Source organism: Arachis hypogaea, chromosome 20, assembly GCF_003086295.3.
Source record: "Arachis hypogaea cultivar Tifrunner chromosome 20, arahy.Tifrunner.gnm2.J5K5, whole genome shotgun sequence".
Classification (NCBI taxonomy): domain Eukaryota; kingdom Viridiplantae; phylum Streptophyta; class Magnoliopsida; order Fabales; family Fabaceae; genus Arachis; species Arachis hypogaea.
In genome coordinates, this window is record NC_092055.1 from 112,418,010 (window position 1) to 112,426,754 (window position 8,745).

The 8,745-nt window shown below is 38.4% G+C and overlaps 1 non-coding gene across 1 annotated transcript; it reads right to left on the bottom strand.

The window, feature by feature from the left end:
• Nucleotides 1-7,930: 7,930 nt before the first annotated feature.
• LOC112787431 (small nucleolar RNA R71) lies at nt 7,931-8,038 on the bottom strand. Its single transcript, XR_003194846.1, has one exon. It is a non-coding gene; the product is annotated as a small nucleolar RNA R71 (small nucleolar RNA).
• Between the last annotated feature and the right edge of the window lie 707 nt (nt 8,039-8,745).

Sequence of the window (8,745 nt, forward strand, 5' to 3'; positions counted from 1 at the left end):
AGAAGATGCAGAGAAACAAGGAGCTTGAGATCTTCCTCTTGGAAGATCCCTACATAGCAGAAGATTGAGCTCGTGGAGCGTCCAACTTACGGACGTTAAAGCAAAGTGCTAGGTGGGAGACAACCCACCAAGGTATGATCGTTCTTTTCTTTATTTTTAGTTTTTCCTATTCAATAACTCTTCTCTTTCTTAGTACTTTCGTGCATCTGCATTTACATATTTTTATTTCCATTTAAAAAAATAAAAATTTTCCGCTACGCGACACGATCGCATCAGCGACGCGTCCGCGTCGTAAGGAGAGTAAAGAAAAATAAAGATGAACAGAAAGTCACGCTGGAGCGTGGCTGGAGGCGTGCCAATAGCACAAATCAACCCACACGACCGCATCGCTGACGCGTTCGCGTCGCATGGGAATCATGGCCTCCCACGCGACCGCGTGCCCCACGCGGCCGTGTGCCCTGAGTTTTCGACGTAAAAGGGTGCACAATGAAATATTATGCGAGATTGATGCTAGATTGGTGCTGGAAGCACAATCCTTATCACGCGACCGCGTCGGCGACACGGCCGCATCATCCATTTTCTGGCGCACACTCACGTGATCGCGTGACCCACGCGATCGCGTCGTCCCAATTTTGGCAAATAAATTAATTTAAACAGAGAGTTGTGCTGGTGCGAGGCTGCACTCGCGCTAGAAGCATAACATGGGTCACGCGACCGCGTGGCCGACGCGATCGCGTCACCATACTTGAAGCGCATCCACGCGAACGCGTGCCCCACGCGGCCGCGTCGCATGCGCCGCACAGCTCAACCTAAAATTGCCACATATCTTATCTTTCTCTCCTCCAAATCCTAATTTTCCTTTTCCCTCCTTATTTCTTCCTTCTCCCTTCTTCCTTCTATCTCACCTATCACTCTCTCTCTCTCTCTCTCACCTCCATTACCAAGGTTCTATTTTCTTCTTCCTTCTTCTCTTTTCTATCATTTTATATATTATTTTTCTTTTCATTATTCATATTTTCCTTTTTCTTCTTTTCCTTTTTACATGGTATTAGAAATTTTTTTGAGTCATTATTCCTCATTATATGCTTGTGGATTGTTGCAATTTACTTGACAATTATTATTTTTAAGGGATTGCTTGCATGTTCACCTTCATACTTTCTATATCTTATTTACCATGCATGTCATGTGTTTGTGAAAAAGCCCATATAGCATTATGCACTTTTCTACATTACTTTACTCTACTATTCAATGCTTGCTTTTCACAAATTCTCTTTACTATTGTTTTCATTGAATTTAATTGTCAATACAAACGTGATGGTTTGTTACAAAGTATTGCTTGGTCTATGCTACTCATGCCCTTTGCCGGCATGCCAATAAACACCTTGCAGTCACTTGTCTTTATATGCACTAGCTATTTTCCATTGTTGGCTTTTCACATGTACTCGCGAGCATGTGATAATGTCAGTATATCTTAATGTGCATCCATCACCCTCTTTTCCGTTTCCTTCCTTACTGTATATCTCTTTGAATTTAATTTACTTTCTCTTTCCTTCTTTCAGGATGGCCACCAAGAAAGGAAAAGAGAAAGCTACTTCTAAACCATAAGCAAGAAGAGGAACTAAAAGAGCATTAGTGGCAGAGCCTTCTTCAACCACAGTCAAGCCCTCAACAAAAAGAGTTAAGAGGATAATAAAGGTTGATGAGAAGGAGAAAGCCTTTCCAGCAAAGGACACTGTGCGATTTCCCAATCGCTACTGTGAGCAGATGTTCCCTATCCTGGCAGAAAGAAACTATAACAATGAATACCTTCTTATCCTCCCGTCCAATATTGCTACCTTTGTTGAGCCGCAAATTGAACGAAGACAATGGGGTTTCCTACGGAGACAGCCAAGAAGCAAGTCCCCATCACAGAAGAGGCCATTCAGCAAGCTCTGAGTCTTCCCCCTATTCTAGAAGGAATGGACGCCTTCCAAGAAGCCGCACTTAAGTGCCAGAGGTACCAATTTGACTGGGACTCCGTTCTCGGAGTTATCGTATTACCTGGCAGCCGTTGGATCTACGGATACCACCGTACCCGCCCTAAGGGAATCTTGGCTTCAGCACTTACCTTGGAGCTCGCGTCTGGGCACAGATCATGTCCCATTACGTCTTTCCGAACACTCATGAGTCCTTCTTCACTGTGGACATGGTTGTTCTACTATGGTGCATCCTCATAGACCAACCTTTGCATCTCTCAAGACATATCCGGAATGCTATGGGACACGTACAAATTGTGGGCAACTTACCTTTCCCCGCCTTGGTCTCAGATCTTGTCTCAGCAGCCGGAGTCTCCTACAGAGCTGGGGACACCAAGGCCGTGCATCCACGGGATGATCAGTATATCCCTAACGGGAAATCCCTTAGACTCCCAGCAGCCACTACAAGCCTTCCTACTACTCCAGTTGAAGATAATCCTTCTTCAACACCACAAACACCTACAACTGATGAATTGCTCCAGCAGATAATCGAAAGGTTGGATCGGCAAGAACAGAAAGCAAAGATGAGAGAGCGCCGTAACGAGCGCCGATTCAAACACCTCAAGGAGCTACTCAAGGGACACTTCAGGGACTCGAATACCCCGGACTCCACTTCTTTTACCAGCACAGGAAGCCATAATGGTCCTGATTGTGGAGATACTGCTACCAGCCCACCCCTGTTCCTGACAGACGGCACCAAGGACGGTGCAAAGCCTTAAGTGTGGGGAGGTCGGTCAGTACCTGACTTCCGGAGGTAATTTCTCTTCCCTAGCACCAATAATTAGGATATTTTAGTTAGATTTTCTTTCTTCTATAGAATAGAATAAATTGCATAGGTTAGGATAGTCGCATGCATGTTCTACTTGATTGAAAAGACAATAAGTTTCTTTTAAGACTCTATTTTTGGAACAAAATTTCACTAATTTTTCAAAATTTTTATGATAAATTTGCTTAAGTTGTATTTGGAACAAAGAACACAACCTGTGAAAGATTTGAGCCTTTATGTATGGTTACATTATTTAACCATAACTATTTTATTCTTATGTGTTTACTTCTCTATGATTGTAATCTATATTTTGTTTTATCTTATATGTCCAATATTTATTATATTTGCATGCTTGCACATGATTGAGGCTATTATTTGTTTGAACTCACTTATCCAAATTAAGCCTACCCTTTTCAATTACCTTTGTTAACCACTTTGAGCCTTTAAATCCCATTTGTTCTATATTTTACCACATTACTAACCTTAAGCTGAAAAACAATTGTATATCCCAAATTGAATCTTTGGTTAGCTTAAGATAGAATTGTGTGTGCTAGTTAAGTATGGGAAATTGTGGGAACAAAAGTTGTTAAGGGAATGTGTCATGAGAATTTAATGGGAATTTGGACACCTACTCATGTGAAACTATAAGAATTAAAAATCTATGTGCATTGATAAGCTATATTTCTTTCAATTTAAAAAAAATTAAAATAAATAAATAAATAAATAAGGGGACAAAATTACCCCAATGTTAAATTTAGAACTCAAAGATCAATGCACATATGATAGAATCAAATACAAAGTTGATACATGAGTATGGATTGAAAAAGGGAATTCTGGGTAGCTAGGTATGAACTTCAAGATTACATTAAAAATGTATAGGTTGGGTTGAAGCTTGGGTTAATTAAAGATTCAATTTATCAGCTCACTTAACCATATGTATACCTGATGAGCGGATAATTTATACGCTTTTTGGCATTGTTTTTAGTATGTTTTTAGTAGGATCTAGTTACTTTTAGGGATGTTTTCATTAGTTTTTATGTTAAATTCACATTTCTGGACTTTACTATGAGTTTGTGTGTTTTTCTGTGATTTCAGGTATTTTCTGGCTGAAATTGAGGGACTTGAGCAGAAATCAGATTCAGAGGTTGAAAAAGGACTGTTGATGCTGTTGGATTCTGACCTCCCTGCACTCAAAGTGGATTTTCTGGAGCTACAGAACTCGAAATGGCGCGCTTCCAATTGCGTTGGAAAGTCGACATCCAGGGCTTTCCAGCAATATATAATAGTCCATACTTTGGCCAAGAATTGACGACGTAAACTGGCGTTCAACGCCAGCCTTCTGCCCAAATCTGGCGTCCAGCGCCAGAAAAGGATCCAAAACCAGAGTTGAACGCCCAAACTGGCACAGAAACTGGCGTTCAACTCCACAAATGGCCTCTGCACGTGCAACACTCAGGCTCAGCCCAAATACACACCAAGTGGGTCCCGGAAGTGGATTTATACATCAAATACTTACTCATGTAAACCCTAGTAGCTAGTTTATTATAAATAGGACCTCTTACTATTGTATTAGGCATCCTGGATTGTATTTTGATCCTGTGATCTCGTTTAGGGGGCTGGCCATCTTGGCCATGCCTGGACCTTCACTTATGTATTTTCATACAGTAGAGTTTCTACACTCCATAGATTAAGGTGTGGAGCTCTGCTGTTCCTCAAAGATTAATGCAAAGTACTACTGTTTTCTATTCAATTCTTCTTATTTCGCTTCTAAGATATCCATTCGCACCCAAGAACGTGATGAAGGTGATGATTATGTGTGACGCTCATCACCATTCTCCCCTATGAACGCGTGCCTGACAAACACTTCTGTTCTACATGAATTAAGCTAGAATGAGTATCTCTTAGATCTCTTAACCGGAATCTTCGTGGTGTAAGCTAGAATGATGGCGGCATTCAAGAGAATCCGGAAGGTCTAAACCTTGTCTGTGGTATTCTGAGTAGGATTCAATGATTGAATGAATGTGACGAGCTTCAAACTCGCGAGTGCTGGGCGTTAGTGACAGACGCAAAAGGAGGGTGAATCCTATTCCAGCATGATCGAGAACCGACAGATGAATAGCTGTGCCGTGACAGGGTGCGTGAGCATATTATTCACTGAGAGAAGGGGATGTAGCCACTGACAACGGTGATGCCCTTGCATAAATCCAGCCATGGAAAGGAGTAAGACTGATTGGATGAAGATAGCAGGAAAGCAGAGGTTCAGAGGAACGAAAAGCATCTCCATTCGCTTATCTGAAATTCCTACCAATGATTTACATAAGTATCTCTATCCCTATTTTATTAATTAATATTCGAAAACACCATTATCAATTTATATCTGCCTGACTGAGATTTACAAGGTGACCATAGCTTGCTTCATACCAACAATCTCCGTGGGATTCGACCCTTACTCACGTAAGGTATTACTTGGACGACCCAGTGCACTTGCTGGTCAGTTGTATCGAAGTTGTGACAATTATGAATTAAGATCAAAGCACCAAGCTTTGGAGCCATTACCAGGGATTGTTCGAGCCTGGACATCACAATTTCGTGCACCAAGTTTTTGGCGCCGTTGCCGGGGACTGTTTGAGTTTTCGGCAAGCTTTTGGTCCGGTAACATCAGTGCCAGATTCCCTTTTGATCCGGCAACAGCACCAAGTTTTTGGCGCCGTTGCCGGGGATTGTTTGAGTTTGGACAACTGACGGTTCATCTTGTTGCTCAGATTAGGTAATTTTCTTTTTATTTTAATTTCAAAAATTTTTCAAAAATATTTCTAAAATTTTCTCATCTGTTTTCGAAAAAAAAAAATGTTTTCAAAAATTTTATTCAAAATTTTTAAGAATGAATTCTAGTGTTTCATGAAGCATGTGAAGCCTGGCTGGCTGTAAAGCCATGTCTAAATTCTTTTGGACTGAGGCTTCCAACCATCAGCTCTTACACGACTGTAGGGTATGTCAGGCGTGTCATGTCTGAATTACATGCTGAAGCTTGGCTGGCCATTGGCCATGTCTAGTGTTTTGGACTGGAGCTTTCATTGAAAGCTTGGCTGGCTAGTGAGCCATGTCTAATTCCTGGACTGAAGCTTTAGACTAAGAATGCAAGATTCCTGGAATTCATATTAAAAATTTTGGAATCCTTATTTTTCTTTTTCATATAATTTTCGAAAAAAAAATCCAAAAAAATTAGAAAATCAAAAAATTCAAAAATATTTTTCTGTTTCTTGTTTGAGTCTTGAGTCACATTATAAATTTGGTGTCACTTGCATATGCATCTAGCATTTTTCGAAAATATCATGCATTCATAGTGTTCTTCATGATCTTCAAGTTGTTCTTGGTAAGTCTTCTTGTATGATCTTGATGATTTTTTGTTTTGTATCTTTTCATGTTTATCATATGCATTCTTGAATTCTTAGTGTCTAAGCATTAAAGAATTCTAAGTTTGGTGTCTTGCATGTTTTCTTTGCATTAAAAATTTTTCAAAAATATGTCTATGATGTTCATCTTGACATTCATAGTGTTCTTGGTGTTCATCTTGACATTCATAGCATTCTTGCATGCATTCATTGTTTTGATCTAAAAATTTCATGCATTGCATAATTTTCATGTTTTTCATAAAAATTTCAAAAATCAAAAAAAAAAAAAAAATATCTTTCCCTTTTCCCTCTCATCAAATTCGAAAATTGAGTTGACTTTTTCAAAAATTTTTAAAAATCAAATTGTTTCTCATGAGTCAAATCAAATTTTTAATTTGAAAATCTTATCTTTTTCAAAATCTTTTTCAAAAATCAAATCTTTTTCAAAATTCTTAATTATTTTCGAAAATTCCAAAAATATTTTTCAAAAATCTTTTTCTTATTTTTATATCAAATTTTCGAAAATAACATAAACAATTAATGTTTTGATTCAAAATTTCAAGTTTGTTACTTGCTTGTTAAGAAAGATTCAAACTTTAAGTTCTAGAATCATATCTTATGATTTCTTGTGAATCAAGTCATTAATTGTGATTTTAAAAATCAAATATTTTTCAAAACTAATTTCTATCATATCTTTTCAAAATATCTTCTTATCTTATCTTTTTCAAAAAATTTGATTTCAAAATATCTTTTCTAACTTCCTAACTTCTTATCTTTTCAAAATTTATTTCAACTAACTAACTAACTTTTTGTTTGTTTCTTAACTTTTTCAAAACTACCTAACTAACTCTCTCTCTCTAATTTTCGAAAATATCTTCCCTCTTTTTCAAAAATTTCTTTTTAATTAACTAATTATTCTTATTTTTATTTTAAAAAAAAAAATTCGAAAAAAAATACTAACAATTTTCAAAAACCATTTTCGAAAATCACTAACTCTTTTTCAAAATAATTTTCGAAAATTATCCCTCCCCCATCTTATTCTATTTATTCATTCATATCCTAACATCTCATCTCACATCTCTGCCATCCTCACAGTTGTGTTTCTTCCATTATATTACATTCTTTGTCTCCCCCTCTTCTTTTACTCACACAGGGATCCCTATACTGTGGTATAAAGGATCTCTATTATTATTATTATTTTTCTGTGCCCTCTTCTTTGTCATATGAGCAGGAGCAAGGATAAGAACATTCTTGTGGAAGCAGATCCAGAACCTGAAAGGACTCTGAAGAGAAAATTAAGAGAAGCTAAAATACAACATTCCAGAGATAACCTTTCAGAAATTTTCGAACAGGCAGAGGAGATGGCAGCCGAAAATAATAATAATGTAAGGAAGATGCTTGGTGACTTTACTGCACCTAATTCCAATTTACATGGAAGAAGCATCTCCATTCCTGCCATTGGAGCAAACAACTTTGAGCTGAAACCTCAATTAGTTTCTCTGATGCAGCAGAACTGCAAGTTTCATGGACTTCCATCTGAAGATCCTTTTCAGTTCTTAACTGAATTCTTGCAGATATGTGATACTGTTAAGACTAATGGAGTAGATCCTGAAGTCTACAGGCTCATGCTTTTCCCTTTTGCTGTAAGAGACAAAGCTAGATTATGGTTGGATTCTCAACCCAAAGACAGTCTGAACTCTTGGGATAAGCTGGTCACGGCTTTCTTAGCCAAGTACTTTCCGCCTCAAAAGCAGAGCAAGCTTAGAGCTGATGTTCAAACCTTCAGACAGAAAGAAGGTGAATCCCTCTATGAAGCTTGGGAAAGATACAAACAGTTGACCAAAAAGTGTCCTTCTGACATGCTTTCAGAATGGACCATCCTGGATATATTCTATGATGGTTTATCTGAGCTATCAAAGATGTCACTGGACACTTCTGCAGGTGGATCCATTCACCTAAAGAAAACGCCTGCAGAAGTTCAAGAACTCATTGACATGGTTGCTAATAACCAGTTCATGTACACTTCTGAAAGGAATCCTGTGAATAATGGGACGCCTATGAAGAAGGGAGTTCTTGAAGTTGATACTCTGAATGCCATATTGGCTCAGAATAAAATATTGACTCAGCAAGTCAATATGATCTCTCAGAGTCTGCATGGAATGCAAGCTGCATCCAACAGTACTCAAGAGGCATCTTCTGAAGAAGAAGCTTATGATCCTGAGAACCCTGCAATAGCAGAGGTAAATTACTTAGGTGAACCTTATGGAAACACCTATAACTCAACATGGAGAAATCATCCAAATTTCTCATGGAAGGATCAAAAGCCCCAACAAGGCTTTAATAATGGTGGAAGAAACAGGTTTAGCAATAGCAAGCCTTTTCCATCATCCACTCAGCAACAGACAGAGAACTCTGAACAAAATGCTTCTAATTTAGCAAATCTAGTCTCTGATCTATCTAAGGCCACTGTAAGTTTCATGAATGAAACAAGGTCTTCCATTAGAAATTTGGAAGCACAAGTGGGCCAGCTGAGTAAAAGGATCACTGAAATCCCTCCTAGTACTCTCCCAAG